General features: G+C 48.2%; 1 long non-coding RNA gene across 2 annotated transcripts in view; it reads left to right on the plus strand.

The window, feature by feature from the left end:
• Nucleotides 1-8317: 8317 nt before the first annotated feature.
• Nucleotides 8318-17004, plus strand: part of LOC143269772 (uncharacterized) — a 13669-nt gene continuing 4982 nt past the window's right edge. The window contains exons 1-4 of one of the 2 annotated variants that reach the window (XR_013046474.1): nt 8318-9586; nt 11050-11410; nt 14205-14412; nt 15037-16532. This is a non-coding gene — a long non-coding RNA (uncharacterized LOC143269772). Of the gene's footprint in view, nt 9587-11049; nt 11411-14204; nt 14413-15036; nt 16533-17004 lie in introns of those variants that run through there. The other variant, XR_013046473.1, reaches the window with a different exon arrangement.

A 17004-nucleotide genomic window follows, 5' to 3' on the forward strand; every position in this document is an offset into this window, starting at 1 on the left:
AGGAAGGAAGGAAGGAAGGAAGGAAGGAAGGAATGAATTGAGACTCAAGTCTTTGGGAATGAGTAACTTCTTTAAAATGGACAAGGGAGCACAATGCTTCATATACCCAACTGTCCTGTGATCTCCTTAGATCCCACATCAGGTCTAAGAGAAAACTAGGGCTGCAGTGGAATTCATTGGCAAAAGTATGGGCTTAGCAAGAATGAAACCCTGGGTTCATCTTCACCACCACCCCCTCCAAAAAAAGAAAAAGGGAGAAAGATGGGGATGTGGAGAGATAATGAGGTAGAGAGAGAAAATGCTCAGAAAGGTTAAGTGGTTCACAGAACTCAGCAAAGAGGGAGGAGCCAGGCCTGTGGTCTGCAGGGCAGAAGCGCTTGGGCACACAGCCACTGCATACCTCCCCACCCGTCTTCACTGCTTGGTTGGAAGTCTCAGCTTCCACTAGGAAGCTTAAAAAAGAAACGAAGAAAGCAGTCGCTGTCCACAGCATCCTGAGAGGAACGGAAAGGAGAAGGATGCTAAATTCCTCTTGATTCTGATGGTGAGCCAAATTCACCGATTGGTTGTCATTGTGAGACTAAGTGGGAAACGTGAGTCATCCACAGACTGGTCTAGTGGCCTAAGTTTGTCTTGTGTACTCAAGCAATAAAATCACTTTAAATAAATAAAAAGAAGAATACATAAAAATGGTAGATGGGAGGCTGGAGAGATGGCTCAGCAGTTAAGAGTACTTGTGGTTCTGGCAAAGGACCCAAGTTTGGTTCCCAGCACCATATGGCAGCTCACAATTGTTTTTGATTCCTGTGTCAGGAAATTGGATGCCCCTCTTCTGCCCCCTGTAGAGAACCAGGCACAGACAAACATGCAGACAAAATACCCACACATGAGCGGGAGATCCCAGCTGGATCAAGAACAGAGAGGGAGCCGGGCGGCGGTGGCTCACGCCTTTAATCCCAGCACTCGGAGGCAGAGGCAGGCAGATCTCTGTGAGTTCGAGGCCAGCCTGGACTACAAAGTGGGTTCCAGGAAAGGCACAAAACTACACAGAGAAACCCTGTCTTGAAAAACCAAAAAAAAAAAAAAAAAAAAAAAAAGAAGAAGAACAGAGAGGGAGAACAAGGAATAGATAGGAGACCATGGCAAATGAAGACCACATGAGAAAAGGAAGAAACAAAGTGCTAGAGAGGCCCACAGAAATCCACAAAGATACCCCCACAATAGACTGCTGGCAATGGTCGTGAGACAGCCGGGACTGACCTACTCTGGTGATGGGATGGCCAAACACCCTAATTGTCGTGCTAGAAACCCCATCCAATGACTGAGGGATCTGGATGCAGAGATCCACGGCTAGACCCTGGGTGGAGCTCCGGGAGTCTAATTAGCAAGAAAGAGGAGGGTTTATAGGAGCGAGAATTGTTGAAACCAAGGTTGGATAAAGCACAGGGACAAATAGCCAAACGAATGGAAACACATGAACTATGAACCAAAGGCTGAGGGGCCCCCAACTGGATCAGGCCCTCTGAATAGGTGAGACAGTTGATTGGCTTGATCTGTTGGGAGGTATCTAGGCAGTGGTACTGGGTCCTGGGCTCGTTGCATGAGTTAGCTGTTTGAAACCTGGGGCTTATGCAGGGACGCTTGGCTCAGTCTGGGAGGAGGGGAGTGGACCTGCCTGGACTGAGTCTACCAGGTTGATCTCAGTCCTGGGGGCGGGGAGGCTTTGCCCTGGAGGAGGTGGGAATGGGGGGTGGGCTGGGGGGAAGGGGAGGGGGGCAGGAGGGGGGAGAACAAGGGAATCCGTGGCTGATATGTAGAACTGAATGGTATTGTAAAATAAAATAAAAGGGGAAAAAATACCCACACACTAAAAAAAAAATAATAATAATTTTAAACTGGGCAGTGGTGGTGCATGCCTTTAATTCCAGCACTGGGAAGGAAGAAGCAGGTGGATCTCCGTGAGTTTGAGGCCGTCCTGGTCTTCAAAGTGAGTTCTAAGACAGCCAGAACTAAACAGAGAAACCCTGTCTTGGAAAACAAAACAAAACAAAACAAAACAAAAACAAAAAAGCAGGAGCAAGAGAAGCTGGGTGGTGTAGGTGGTGATTGAAAGGTTTCCTTTCCTTTGTTTCTTTTTCTTTTTTTTTCTTTCTTTCTTTTTTTTTTTTTTTTTTGGTTTTTTTGTTTGTTTGTTTGTTTGTTTCAAGACAGGGTTTCTCTGTGTTGTTTTGGAGCCTATCCTGGATCTCGCTCTGTAGACCAGGCTGGCCTCGAACTCACAGAGATCCTCCTGGCTCTGCCTCCTGAGTGCTGGGATTAAAGGCCTGCACCACCACCACCACCTGGTTGGTTGAAAGTTTTCCTAATCTGATATTGGGTTTCTCTGCTGATGCAATAAATCAGATCAGGCCGACTTAAAAGTCCAGGTTTAAAGAGTTAAGCATCCCTTCTCCCCCAGGTGATTCTCAGGGGAAGAAAGCAGGAGAGGAATCATCTGGCAGACCTAAGGACCTTGTCTTAAATATCCTGTAGGCATGGTCTTGAACATCCCCAGAGGAGGAGCAGACCCCTGGTAGGCTTCCTGAGGGGGTGGGGGTCTGGAATGGGAAGAGTGGGGCCTGAGTAGAGACAACCAACAGTGGTGGTGTACACCTTTAATCCCAGCACTCAGGAGGCAGGAGCAGATGGATCTCAGTGAGTTCGAGGCCAGCCTGGTCTACAGATCAAGATGGGTTGAGACCATTATCTGAGGAGGAGGTGAGTTATCTCCAGCATTCATTGTCTGGAAAGGGAATCTGGTTTTCCCAGCCTTCCTGATGCCTGATATGCCCTCTCCACATTGTGACAGAGCAAAAAGTTCTTCCGAGGTGCTGGCCCTTTGATTTTCAACTACCTACCTTACAGGACCGTGGGAAATAAACTTATTCTTTCTTTTCTTTTCCTTTTGAGACAAGGTCTCTCTGTAGCCCTGGATGTCACTATGTAGACCAAACTGACCTCAAACTCACAGAGATCTGCCTGCCTCTGCCTCTCCAGTACTGGGAATAAAGGAGTGTGCTACTACGTCTGACTTTAAATAATAAACTTATATAATAATGTGTGTGAGTATTTTGCTTGTGTGTTTATCTGTGCACCATGTGCATGCCTAGTGCCCCAGGAGGCTAAAAAAGGGAGTCGAATCCTCTGGAATTGGAATTACAGATGGTTAAGAGCTACCATTGGGTGCTGGGAATTGAACCCAGGTCCTCTGGAAGAACAGTCAGTGATCTTAAGCCCTGAGCCATCTTTCCAGCCTCCAGAAGTTTCTTTTTTGATTAAATGATTTTAATTACATTTATTTACGTGTGTGTGTATGTATGTATGCACATGTGTGTTCATGCCAAGGCATGTAGAAGTTAGAAAACCACTTGAGGGAATTGGTTCTCTCCTTCCACCATGTTGGTTCCAGGGAACAAAGTCATGTTGCCAAGCTTGGCTGCAAGCTCCTTTGCCTGCTGACCATTTTGCTGGCCCTGAAGTTTCTTTAGGTTAATGAAAACGTTTAGGAATTATATCATGGAGGGAGTTGTGGGACTTCAGGAATCTCCTGAAAGCCATGAAATTATACAGTCTAGCTGGTGAACTTTATGGCATGTGAACGATATGTCAATAAAAAAGAAAGAAAAGACAACATAAAGATGTTCTCCTTGGTTCTATAGCAAGGGTATTTGAAGGTGAAAACTCCCAGCCTGCTTCTCCCACCCCACAGCCTGTGGCTAGCTAAGCACAGAACCCTGAGCCACCACCACATGAGGCATGGGTGACTCGCTGTCAGTGGCTCTCGGACTCTTCCCTGGGAGACTTACTTTTCTACATATGGCCTCACACCACTTCCTCATGGCATAGAGCTGGAGGCATGGTCGTGTTCACTGGGAAGATGGGCCAGGTGGTGTGAAGCCCCTTCCAACGTGAGGAAGCCTGCATCCCATGCTGCCTTACCAGCCAAGCCCGGCTGGGTAGGTGAACTCACAGGAGGGAACAGAACCCCAGTCCAGAGCAGACCAGACCTGGCACCCCAACATCTGAATTGGAATCTTAGCTCCACCACTTACTAGCTGGGTGACATTAAAATTATCCAGGTAGGAAACCCAGTATACATGGCTTGGCATGATGGTGTCCCCGGGAGACAGGCAGATCTCTGTGAACTTGAGGCCAGCCTAGTCTGTATAGTGAGTTGCAGACCAGCCAGGGCTACATAGCGAGACCCTGTCTCAAAACAAACAAACAAGCAAACTTTTTTTTTTTTTTTTAAAGAAAGGACCCCAGAACACCAGGTTGAGGTTGTTACATGTGAAGGCCACTTCCTAACTGTGTGATCTTAGGCTAATCCCATGACTATGCTGGGCCTTAGTGTTCTTCATCTGTTAGAAGAATAGTGTAAGCCACGTGTGGTGCCAAATACCTCTAATCCTAGTATTGGAGAGGTGGAGGCAGATGGATAAAGAGGTGAAGGCCAGCCTTGGCTACATAGCAAGTTTGAGGCTAGCCTGGGTTACATGAGACTTGGTCTCTAAAAAAGAAAAAAAGGAAGAGGAACAAAAGAAGGAAGGAGAAAAGCAATGGCAATACAGTGCTCTACCTCACCAAGATAACACACTTGATTTGATCATCCGGGAAGATTCGTGGGAACACAGCTTACAAACTGAGGAGGCCGGGAGTTATCGTGACTAAATCAAAGAGGAGTGACTTTGTGACTTGCATGATCCTGGAGGTCAGAGGCTCAGGAGGGAGGCCCTGGAGGAAGAGGGACAGAGACAGCACCCCTGTTGCCCAAGAGAAGTCCCTCAACCTCGAAGTCATTCAACCACGGAAATGAGACAAAACCATCCCAGGCGGTTGGGTAAGAGAGGGAGGTGCCCTGCAGTGCAGAAGGAGGCTCACGCTGAGCGTCTCCCACTGAACAGGGGTCAAAGTATCAAGCTGCCTGGAGCAGACCCAAGGGACAGAGACAACCCTCCTGTAGATACCCTTGACTCAGCTTGCGGTGCTTCCCAGGGCAGGAGAGTCCAGCTCCGCCTACAGTCTCTCCCCCTATGGCTTCAGAGGGACAACAGCAGCAGATATGAACAGGGCTAGCAGAAGGTGGAGCTGGCTTCTCCTGTCTGCAGGGTCTACATCAGGTATCCAACTGAGGGCTGAAAATAACTACAAAGTAAGGCGTCTCTACTGAACACGTGGGATTCTCCTTATTATCCCCTGAGCATGACAGCGTGTCCTGGGAGTGAGATGGGTATGTGAAAGCTCAGCCCGACATCACATCTGTGGTTAAGAGTGTAATAATCTAGGCTAACGAGATAGAGCGGTTAAGAGCTCTTGCTGCTCTTCCGGAGGACCTGAGTTTGGTTCTCAGCACCCATGGCAGGCAGGTCACAATAAGCTGTAACTCCAGTTCTGGGGATATGATGATCTCTTCTGACCTCTGTGGGCACCTGTACACACGTAGCATACGCAGACACTTGTACACACATCCAGTGTTTTTATTAAAGGATCATGGTACATCTAGTCCTCACAATGCACCAGCACGGAGGCTGTTATCACCCTACCTATTGGGTGGAGACGTAGGCTTCGTAGACCAAGTGGCTCCTAAGGTCACACTGACAAGGGCCAGATCAAGAATCTCCTTTCCTGAACCCCAGAGCTGCCTCCCACAGAAGCAGAACTCACTGGGCGTGGCTTCCAACCGTGGCATTGCTGGTTAGAGCTCAGCTCAGTGGCCAGAGTAGAGGCCATGCTGGCCACTCCTGGGAAAATATAAGGTCCCACACCTACTCCTTCCTGGGCTCTCTGTCTCCCCCTCTTCTGTCCACTGGGATTCAATATCCACTTTCTGGGCTCTCACAGGGCACAGGGGCTGCTCCCTCTTGCTGTCTCCAGCCAGGAGCACTCTTGTCTCAACTGCTGGTTCCCCTTACATCATTCAGGTCACTCCTAAAATACCACCCCCACTCAAAAGTCACCTCTAAACCCCTAACCCCGGTGCGGGGGGGGGGGGGGGGGGGGGGGGGGGCCCGCGCCGCACCACTGCTGTCCAGGAGAGGCTTTGCAGCAGCTTGGCCCTTCCTTTTCTTCCCGCTCCAGTCACTGCCTGTTCTCCGCCAGGATATCTATTCACTTTGTCTTCATTCAACTGTAAACTCCAGGGAGGGGGGAGGGGGAGACTTCCAGCCTTGGCTCCTTGGTCCAGTTCTAGAGCAGAGAACAGCAGCTGACAGACGGCAGGTGCTCCATACATGTTAAATCAAGAAATGGCAAGAAGTAGACGGAGGGCCTGGCTCAGTGTATAAGAGCCCTTGCTGCTCAAGCATGAGGAACTGAGTTCGAATCTCCAGTACCCACGCGGAAAGCCAAGCATCGTCACCTTACTGCACTCCTAGGAGCTGATTAATGTGGCTTGATGGCTATCAGCCTAATTCCAGGTTCAGCGACATACCAGGGATCAAGGTAATAAGGTAGAGAGTGATAGAGCAGGGCACTTGAAGTCTTCCTCTGGCCTCTACGTGAGTGTGCACCAACACTCACACTGTGCATATAACCACACACATACGTACTATACATACATACATGCACACGTAGAAATATCAGGGACAGGAGGTTGTGTGTGGAACTGGGCTGAAGAACTAATAGGAAGCAGGGAGGCTACGTTGATAGAATTTTCACAACTGAGCCGGACAGTGGTGGCGCACACCTTTAATCCCAGCACTTGGGAGGCAGAGGCAGGCGGATCTCTGTGAGTTCGAGGCCAGCCTGGTCTACAGAGCACAGATCCGGGAAAGGCGCAAAGCTACACAGAGAAACCCTGTCTCAAAAAAAAAAAAAAATTTTTTTTTTTCCACAACTGTCCTCATCTGCATACAGGGAAAGACCATTCTGGTGGGGAATGGGGAAAAAGAGACACTCAACACTCAAGAGATCTCTGAAGAGAACTCCAGGTGGAAGGGCCCACAAGAGCAAACTTAAGGGAAAGGCTGCAGGGACAGAGAAGGTAGGTTGGGCACAGTGACCAGCATGTGTGGCCACAGCCTTGGGCTCAGGGTTCCTGGGAGGGAGGTGAGAGTTGGTTGCAGAGTGTTGAATGACAGGTTACATTGTTTGCAGTTTATAAACAAACGATGAGTCATGGTGGTTGGCGCACACCTTTAATCTCCACACTTGGGAGGCAAAGGCAGGAGGGTCTCTGTGAGTTTGAGGCCAGACTGGGCTACATAGATAGCATCTACACATACTTTCCAGAAATATATAGTGAGACCTATTTTCAAAGCAAAAGCAAACAGTATGAAACCACAACCACAAAAAAATCTGACACGATCCTAAGGAAATCTCGATATCTCTGCCATTTCCTAGGCCTTTTGGCTACTATCAAGGGTATATATACACACGTGCGCGTGTACACACAAGCACACACCGTTTGGTAGGCCCCCAAGGTTCAGTTCGGGCACAAAATATTTCAAAAATGAAATCTGATTCCTGTGCCTACCCTCCAGGCCCCAGAAGTAACCAAGTGATGGCTGTGTCTTGCTCCAGGCAGTTCACACCCACCAGGAGCGGCCAGGGTGCAGTGCCCACGGTTGCCGCCTGACTCCTGGGTCGTGGCCCTCCACGCCCTGCCTGGCACCTTGTCTGCGGAGAAGCTGCTCGCGTTCCACGGGAGGCAGGTGAAGTTGGCTGGGTCCGCCTACTTCCGCCCCACCAGCCAATAGAGAGCGGCATGTAAATTATCCCGCTCCTACGGCCACCAATGGCTGCGAAGGCTCAACAGGTCCGCCAGGTTCCAGGTTTCCGCTCTGAGCGAGCTGGCGCGGTTTGGCACATTCGCGCCGAGGACAAGAGGAGATCCGGGAGCCGGAGACACCGGGACTGCTGGAGAGAAGCCCTTGGAGCTAGGAGGGAGGTGGGGAGGAGGCTGGAGGCCGCTGCCTGACCTTGGGTCGGCTTGGCTGCCTCGCCCCGCCCCTTTTCTGCTGCATGCACTCCTGGGTGGACCTGGCTCAGCCTCTGTCCCGTCTGCAGGTTAACTGTGTGACCTTTCGAAGCTTCAGTTCGGAAGCTAGAAAAAGGGAGGGAGTAACAACGTTCTCCTAGCCCGTGCGTGAGGAACCGTGGGCAGGCTCCAAATGAAAGATGCTGGGGAGATCCACTTTTGCAAACCACCGTGCTTGTCGGTCATCTCTTGATGATGACTGGATGTGGGCAAAGGCGCTTGTGGACAAGCCTCTCGTCCTAGTTTGATCTCTGGAACCCTCGTGAAGGTGGAAGGAGCGAATTGATTTCTTTTTTTTTTTTTTTTTTTTTTTGGTTTTTCGAGACAGGGTTTCTCCGTGTAGCTTTGCGCCTTTCCTGGAGCTCACTTGGTAGCCCAGGCTGGCCTCGAACTCACAGAGATCCGCCTGCCTCTGCCTCCCGAGTGCTGGGATTAAAGGCGTGCGCCACCAACGCCCGGCGCGAATTGATTTCTTATAGCTGTTACCTGACCTTCACACGCGTGCCGTGCAATACACACACATACACACAATTGCAAAAAGAATTTAAGAAAAAAAAAAAAAGTTACCTCTGGATGAGTGGCTGTTGGGCGGATGAACTCACCGCAGCAGTGGCTACCAGCACAAGACTCCTGCCCATCAACATTCCATTTCATGGGGCAGGGGCTCATAAGGCCCCACCCCTCCCTGAGGAGTTAATGTTTGTTACATTTAATGTTACAGTTAATGTTTACTGGGAGAGGGAGGCTATATTCCTCAGTGATGTAGTCATAGGTAAGTTGCCCTTGCTCAAGTAAATCATCCATCTCCCCCAGGCAACTCTAATTAAATACAATGGGCAACACACAAGACATGAAGTAGGAAAGGGACTTGTTGGGAAGCAGCGCTTCAGAGAGAGGGAGAAGAGAAGAGAATGGACAGACAGTGATCAAAGTGTAATTGTGTATGTGTGTGTGTGTGTGTGTGTGTGTGTGTGTGTGTGTGTGTGTGTGTAAAACTGTAAAAGAATAAATTGACTAAAGAAAGAAAGAAAAAAGAAAGGAAGGAAAATGGAAAGAAAGTAGAAGCCCACCGGAGCATGGTAGCACATACCTTTAGTCCCAACACAAAAGAGGCAGGTGAATCTTATGAGTTCAAGGCCAGCCTGGTCTACATAGTAAGTTTCAGGCGAGTCAGGGCTACGTAGTGGAAAAAAAAAAAGGAAAGAAAGAAAGAGAAAATAAGGTTGTAGTAGGTCAGTGGTAGAGAGCTTGTCTGCCATAGGTGAGATCCTGGGTTCAAGGCTTGGCACAACAGCCTCAGCATGTCTTTGGGGTTAGACAACCCAGCATGTGAATGCCGGTGCTGCCAGCTGCTTGTGGTGGGACCTGAGGGACATCATACTCCCCTCTGAATCTTGCTTTTCCAGGGCTGAGGGAAGAAGGGCAGGAGCTGCTGTCAGGATTACACGACTGTTTTCTAAGGCACAGGCACAGGCCCAGTGTGGCTAGGACCAAGGGACCTCCCGGAGCTCCATTTCCTCATCCATCTTTCAGATGCCACATGCCTGGCAAGGTGGTCAAAAATCTTAGGTGAGTCGAGACACATTTTTAAACAGAAAAGCATGACACTGATGTTAATTAGGGGAGTGTGACATGGCTGGGTCATTGGAAAAGCATTAATATTGGCTCTAGTTCATCCTCTTGTTTGTGGATGACCTTGGAAAGGTTATTTCACTCATTGGAGGGTCCGATTTCTCTCCCATAAAAGATGGAGTATGGGAAACGCCTACACCACATCCAGCACACAGTAGACTTTAACAAGTTACTAGACATTCTTTCTTTAAGTTGATATGTTGTTTCCTTGCTACTCCTACTCAGTGGAGTTAAGATCCTACTTCAGGGTGCTGGAGAGATGGCTTAATTGTTAAGAGTTCTGAATGCCCTTGTAGAGGACCCGGACTCAGTTCCCAGCACCCACATGGTGGCTCACAACCATCTGTAACCTCACTCAGTTCCAGGAGATCCAGTGCCCCTCTATGGCCTCTGTGGGTACCAGGCACACACGTGGTGTACAGACACACATGCAGGAAAAGCATTCATACTACTACTACTACTACTACTACTACTAATAATAATAATAATAGAATAATAATAAATGTTTTAAATGATTCTATTTCAACTCACATTTAGCAGGTGGCATAAAGATGTAAAACCTTTATTCTTTAGTAATTGAAGCTATTCACTAACCACACACTATGTGCCAGGCACTTTGTCCATGAAGCTAGTGATATCAGAGAATTGGGGATCCCTTTTGGATACTTAGTCTTGTTAATAAATGAATTTAGAAACACACTCAGAAGAAAGCTTGCAGATAATTTGGGTAGAGTTTGAGAGAAAGCCATAGGGCAGGCAAGCTGTAGATCTCAGTAACTGGCGTGTGAAATGAAATGAAGACAAGGAAGAAAGTAACGGGTCAGTGAGACGGCTCAGCAGGTAAAGGCACTCACCACCAAGCCTGATAAGACCTGAGTTCAATTCCCAGGACCCACAGGGTAGGAGAAAAACTCACACCTGCAAGTTGTCCTCTGACTTCCACATATGTCTCGGCATGCCCATGTCACTCCCACCAATAAATCAATATTAATTTTTTTAAAGAAAGAAAGTCATGACTTTTGAGTCAATATCCAGGAAGCCCTGCATGCTCAGCAATGAGGGTCAGTAAGTAGCCATACAAAGGAAGGGGAAGAGGGCTTCAGAGAGAGCATGCTTAGGCTCTTGGCCACCATCCAAAAGAAGAGGAGAGAGAAAAAGTAAAAAACACAGTTACTCTGCAGAACCTAGGAAGGGGGCAGGCTGCATGGCAGAGGCTCTGTAGGTGGCTGCACTGACAGAGAGGCTTCTAGGAAGAACAAGTACATCATCTCATTAAGGGGGTAATTATTTCGCCCGTCTCCTTAGCATGCCTTCAGCTTCTGGGGGAGTAGAGTCCTGTCCTGGTGATTGACAGGCCAGCCAGCTGGCTTAACCTCCCCATCTCTTTTATTTCTTTTTAGATTTATTTTACAGGTATGAGGGTTCTTCCTGAATGTCTGTATGTGCACCACACGTGTTGCCTGGGGCCTGCGGACGACAGAAGAGGGTGTTGGACCCCCTGGAACTGGAGTTACAGATGGCTGCAAGCTGTGGGTGCTGAAAATTGAACTTGGGTCCTCTGCCAGAGCCACCAGAGGCCAGGCTGTGGTGGAGCATGACTTTAGTCCCAGCACTCAGGAGGCAAGTAAGTGGATCTCTGTGAGTTCGAGGCCAGCTTGGTGTACAGAACGAGTTCCAGGACAGCCAGGGCTACACAGCAAAACCCTGTCTCGGAAAACAACAGCAACAACAGCAGAAGAATCGGTTCTCTCCTTCCCTCAGGTGAGTCCTGCCGGTCGATCTCAGGTTGCCAGGCTTATTGGCAAACACCTTTACCCACTAGACGTTTTCACTTCCCTGGATTAACTCCGAGGGGAGGAGACACAGTACATAATGTAGTGTTTTTATCTTTAGAGCAGATCAGAATGTCATTTCTCCACCCAAGTCCAGAAGTATTCCATTCTTTTGACCAGAAGGCCAAAGGAGGGGCAGTTATGATGCAGGAGGTGCTTTCCAAAGCTGAGCACAGGGCCTCCAAGGCTACAAACCCTCGGCCAGCTACCTTTTACTAGCAGAACACATCTTCCTAAATCTTTTTTTTTTTGGAAAGAACAAGAAAAAATGTTTAATGACTATGTTTTTATAAATTAAGTTACAGATACAGTTTTGTAGTAGAGCATTTATCTGGCATGTGCGAGGTCGTGGGTTTGATTCCTAGCAACATACATACATACACACACACACACACACACACACACACACACACATACACACACATACTCACAGACACTCATGTGTGCACACACACACACTCACACACACAGACACACACACATTCACACACACATCAATAAATTTAATATGTCAGAAGAAACGTACTCTTTCATCCCTCATTAATCTTTTCTTTCACAATTTTCTTTCTTTTCCTTCTATTTTGGACAGGGTCTCTTGTAGCCAAGTCTGGCCTTGAACTTGTGATTCTCCTGCCTCCACCTCCCACGTATATACTACCACACCCAACCACAATTTTCTTTCTTGTAAATATGCTTCAGAATATTTTATAACTTCTAAAGACGTTTAAAGTGGGAGAAATTGTACACTAGAAACTAACCCAAGAATTATTATGAGCAAACTATACAGAGTTTTCCCAGAAGAATAAGTAAACAATTTTTAATAGGCCAAGAAAGTGAATGGGCAATTCACACAACCTACTCAAAGTGAGGTAGAAGCTGTGTGGAGTTTGCATGCCTGTAGTCCCAGCACTTGGAAGGCAGAGGCTGGAGGCTAAGAACACTGAGGCTGGCCTCACCTTTTAATGTGTTGAAGGCTAGCCTGAGCTAAACCAAAATGAATTAGAATTGTTTTATTACTTCCACAATTTAAGTAATATTGGGAATCTGCAAGCTCTCCAAATCATGTAAAAATTAAAATATAGATAGTAGTAGAGGTCCTGACCACTAAAACTTAGAGCTAAATTTTATAGACATTGTATAAAATTTAAAAATGTTAAGTAGAAGGCTGGGGTTTGCACACATGTAGACCAGGCTCAACAAACAGGCCGAATCTAGACTACCATGGGTTTCTCTATGGTCCATGAACTAAAAGTATTTTCTACATTAAAAAAAAAAAAGAAAAGAAAAAAGACAAAAGTGGACCTGGTAGCACAGACCTATAATCTCAGCTACTCAGGAGACTGAGGCTGGAGGATTCCAAGTTCAAGTTCTGCCTGGGCAGTGTAGCAAGGCTGTCTCAAAAATATATAAAGCTTTAGGAAAGCTTAGGGGCTGCATCTCTATTGCAAACACACTCTCACCTGTCTTTACAGCTCCAGGTACAGCTTCCCTGGCCTCCTAGAAAGAGCTCTGGAGCCTCTGGTGGAGACAGAGACCTCTAGTGATAGAGAAGAGGCTTGTGCAGGAACAGGAACTCTGGGGAGGAGCCGGGGTGCTGGGAACGTGGTGAGAAGGGGTCATCTGTCTCTTATCACACATCCTCTGCACATTTAAAATGTTATTGTGGGGGCTGGAGTGATAGCTCAGTGATTAAGAGCACCGGCTGCTTTCCAGAAGACCAGGGTTCAATTCCCAGCACCCACCTTGAGGGCTCACAACTGTCCATAACTCCAATCCCAGAGGAACTGTCTGATGCTGTCTTCTGACCTCCCTGGGCACCAGGCACTCAAGTGGTACAGACAAAACACCCATACAAATAAATAATAATTTTTAAAAGAGTTATTGTGGCCTGGTGGTGGTGGTGGTGGTGGTGGTGGTGGTGGTGGTGGTGGTGGTGGTGGTGCCCACCTTTAATCCCAGCACTCAGGAGGCAGAGGCAGCTGGATCTCTGTTAGTTCAAGGCCAGACTGGTCTACAGAGCAAGTTCCAGGACAGCCACAGCTGTTACACAGAGACACCCTGTCTAGAAAGAAAGAAAGAAAGAAAGAAAGAAAGAAAGAAAGAAAGGAAGGAAGGAAGGAAGGAAGGAAGGAAGGAAGGAAGGAAGGAAGGAAGGAAGGAAGGAAGGAAGGAAGGAAGGAAGAAAAAAAGGTGTTATTGTGGAAATGTTTTCATTTGTTTTGTTTTGTTTTATTTTCAAGACAGAGATCTGCCTGCTTCTGCCTCCCTGGTGCTGGGATTAAAGACATGTGCCACCACTGCCAAGCATGGAAATGTTTTTTCAACTATTGTTTTCAATGTAAATAGAAAGGCCGTGAGATGGCTCACTGGGAAAAGGTTCTTGCTGCCAAGCCTGACAAGCTAAATTCAAACCTGAGACTGACAGGATGGAAGAGAATATTGATCTCTGGAAGTTGTTCTCTGACTTTCATACACATGCCAGGGACACATGCCTGCATTCACACACACACACACACACACACACACACACACACACACACACACACACACGATCAATGTAATTAATGTAAGTATAAATTATGTACAATACAAAGAATAATAAAGGTGTATTAAACCAAGGTTAATTTTCCATCTTGTAAGTTGGGTGAGGAGACCAAATGTGACCTGCTGTCTCCTGGGCTGGAATTCACCCACAGAAAGCTAGACTCGTGTTTTGTTCTCAGGTTCATGAGGAGAACATTCAAGCTCCATCAAAGGTCACCTCTGGAGGACTGACCATGCCTTGCTGTAAACACTCCCTAAACTTCTGAAGTCACCGGCTGTGGAAGGAAATGAGCTGTTTGGAAGCATTGCAGTGGATTTCCCCAGCATCCCAGCTATTCAGGGCTGAGTCACTCCTCCCCTTCGGGCTTTCCCTGACACTCCAGAAAGGTAAGGAGAAGACTCCCTGAGGGGCAACCGCTCTCCCTTCACCCTAATCCCCTACATGGGCATCTACGCCACCGGCCAGGAGCCACTCACTTCCACATCCCTCCAGCTGTTCCAGGACACCGCTGGCCTCGGACAAATTTCTGGTTTCTCCTTCACTGGGCTCCAGAGTGAGCCCAGCTGCCATACTCCACCCTGGGGACCATCCTCCACTGAACAAGGGAGGGAAGGAAGTATGCTAGCCAAGTCCCAGCCTTTCTCCCGGTGCCTGTGCGGTACCCTGCAGGTTGGGGTGCATCATTATTGAGTTTCCGATTGCTGTGATGAAAAACCATGACCGAAAGCAACTTGGGGAGGAGAGAGTTTGTTTCCACTTAGAGTACCACAGCACAGTCCATCATTGAAGGAAGTCAGGGCAGGAACTCAAACAGGGCAGGAACCTGGAGGCAGGAGCCGATGCAGAGGCCATGGAGGGGTGCTGCTTACTGGCTTGCTTCACGTGGCTTGCTCAGCCTGCTTTCTTATGGAACCCAGGACCATCAGCCCACAAGTGGCTTCTCCCACAGTGAGCCAAACCCTCCCACAATAATCATCAATTAAAAAAAATTTTTTTTTTAATGCCCACAGGCTTGCCCACTGGTCTGTCTGATGGAGGCATTTTCTACATTGAAGTTCCCCTCTTTCCAAATGACTTTAGCTTGCATCGAGTTGACATAAAACGAGCAGTCTGTGCGACATCACTCATTAAGCGGAGGACAGAGGCTGCGGTGTGGGACTTGACTGTCCGTTGACCCATGTTGCTTTCACTCGAATCACATTGACTGGGACTCCATCCAGATTCTTGTGTCCAGTTCATCCTGGAGTTTTTCTCTCTGTGAGCCAATAAACTCCTCTCTGGCCTCCTGGCACTGGGTTCTCACCTCACAGTGGGAAACAGCTGAGGACAGACAGAGCGCTGAGGTCCAAGGCAACACCAGTCACAGGATGCATGTTTATCACAGGGCTTCTGGGAAGGCCAAGTGTAAGATGCTGACCCTGTCTCTCTCAAACTGGGGCCACCAGCAACAAGGGTGCCCATAACAACAATCCAAAGAGCATTCTCGGTCCTCAGGGTCTTGGGTCTCCTCCCCAGGATCTAAACTGGGAAGTATGGTTACCTCTGCCCGAAGTCCACTCACTTCTCCTCACCTCAGCATCACACTAAGGTTTGCATCACCACTCCCAGCTTTGTCAGCCTGAACCGAAAGATCGTTCTCACACATGGGACAGTGTGGGGCACTCTGAGGACAAGTGTGCTAAGAAAAATAAGCTAGTCACAAAAAGACACACACCACGGTTCTCCCTATACTGGGGTCCCTAGAATAGTCGACAATCTTCCCAACACAGGAAAGGCAGGAGGATTGCTGTAAGTTCAAGGCTGGCCAGGGCGACGTGGGGGAGATGATGTGAAAATACAAAGCAACACAGTTGACTCGGGACAGGAGGGAGCACAGGGACTCCAGAGTGGGAGGAGTGGTCTTGGGACCTATTCTTCAACCCATGTGAGATCCAGGTTTGTAAGCTCAACAGATTCCGGAGACAGATGAAGTGACAGTGTGCAGTTCCCATGCCAGGGGACCCCTAGACATCCAAAGGTGATCAATTTGTTTTTGAGACAGAGTCTCTCTGTGTAGCTCAAGCTGGCCTGGAACTTGTAATCTTTTTGCTTCTGCCTCCGGAAGGCCAGAAAGACCACTTTAAAAAACAAAAACTGTAGCCCAGGCTGGCCTTTAGTTCACTGTGTAGTTAAGGATGACCTTGAACTCCCGATCCTCTTGCTGCTGCTTTCTCAGTGCCGGGATTGTGAACATGGACCATCGGTCCCACCCTCACCCATATCGTATGCAATGCTGAAGAGATGGAGTGCAGGGCTTGATGCGTGCTCAGCAAACCCTCTGCCAACTGAGCTGCATTTTCTCCCCATAACCATTTTTTTTTTCCAAAGCTTAATGAATTGTGGTAGGGCACACATAACAAAAATTTTCCTTTTAAACATGTACGGTGATGCCCATTTGTAATCCCGGAACTCCAGAGTCCACGGCAATGGGAGTGAGAGATCTAGGGCTAGCCTGGGCTACAGTTCGAGACTCAGAGCGGTCTTCGGGAACTACTAACTCTCAAATCCTAAGGCTGATGCTCACAGGCTGTGTGGCCTTAGCTGAGTTGCTTTCCCTCTCTGTCTCGTTTCTTCCACTCACTGAGGATGCCGGCAGCACCTAGGACAAAGCATGTCCTTAGTGCCATCAACTACTATTATTTCCACCTTAGTTTCTTCGGAGTGAGGCTGGCGGGAGAGGGGAAAACAACAGCCTACTCTTCTCTGAGGTCCCAGTGTTTCCCCCAGCATTGACCAACCCAGTGGCCCAGGGAAGGGTTGGAGAAAAAACAAGAGAGCCAGTCAGCCAGACTCCATCCGCTGTGTGACTCAAGACCAGTAAGTGGGGGCTGGAGAGATGGCTCAGTGGTTAAAGGCACTGACTGCCCTTCCAGGTTCAATTCCTAGCAGCCGCATAGCAGCTCACAACTGTCTGTAACTCCAGTTCCAGGGGTCTGACA

This window comes from Peromyscus maniculatus, chromosome 20, assembly GCF_049852395.1.
Source record: "Peromyscus maniculatus bairdii isolate BWxNUB_F1_BW_parent chromosome 20, HU_Pman_BW_mat_3.1, whole genome shotgun sequence".
Lineage (NCBI taxonomy): Eukaryota > Metazoa > Chordata > Mammalia > Rodentia > Cricetidae > Peromyscus > Peromyscus maniculatus.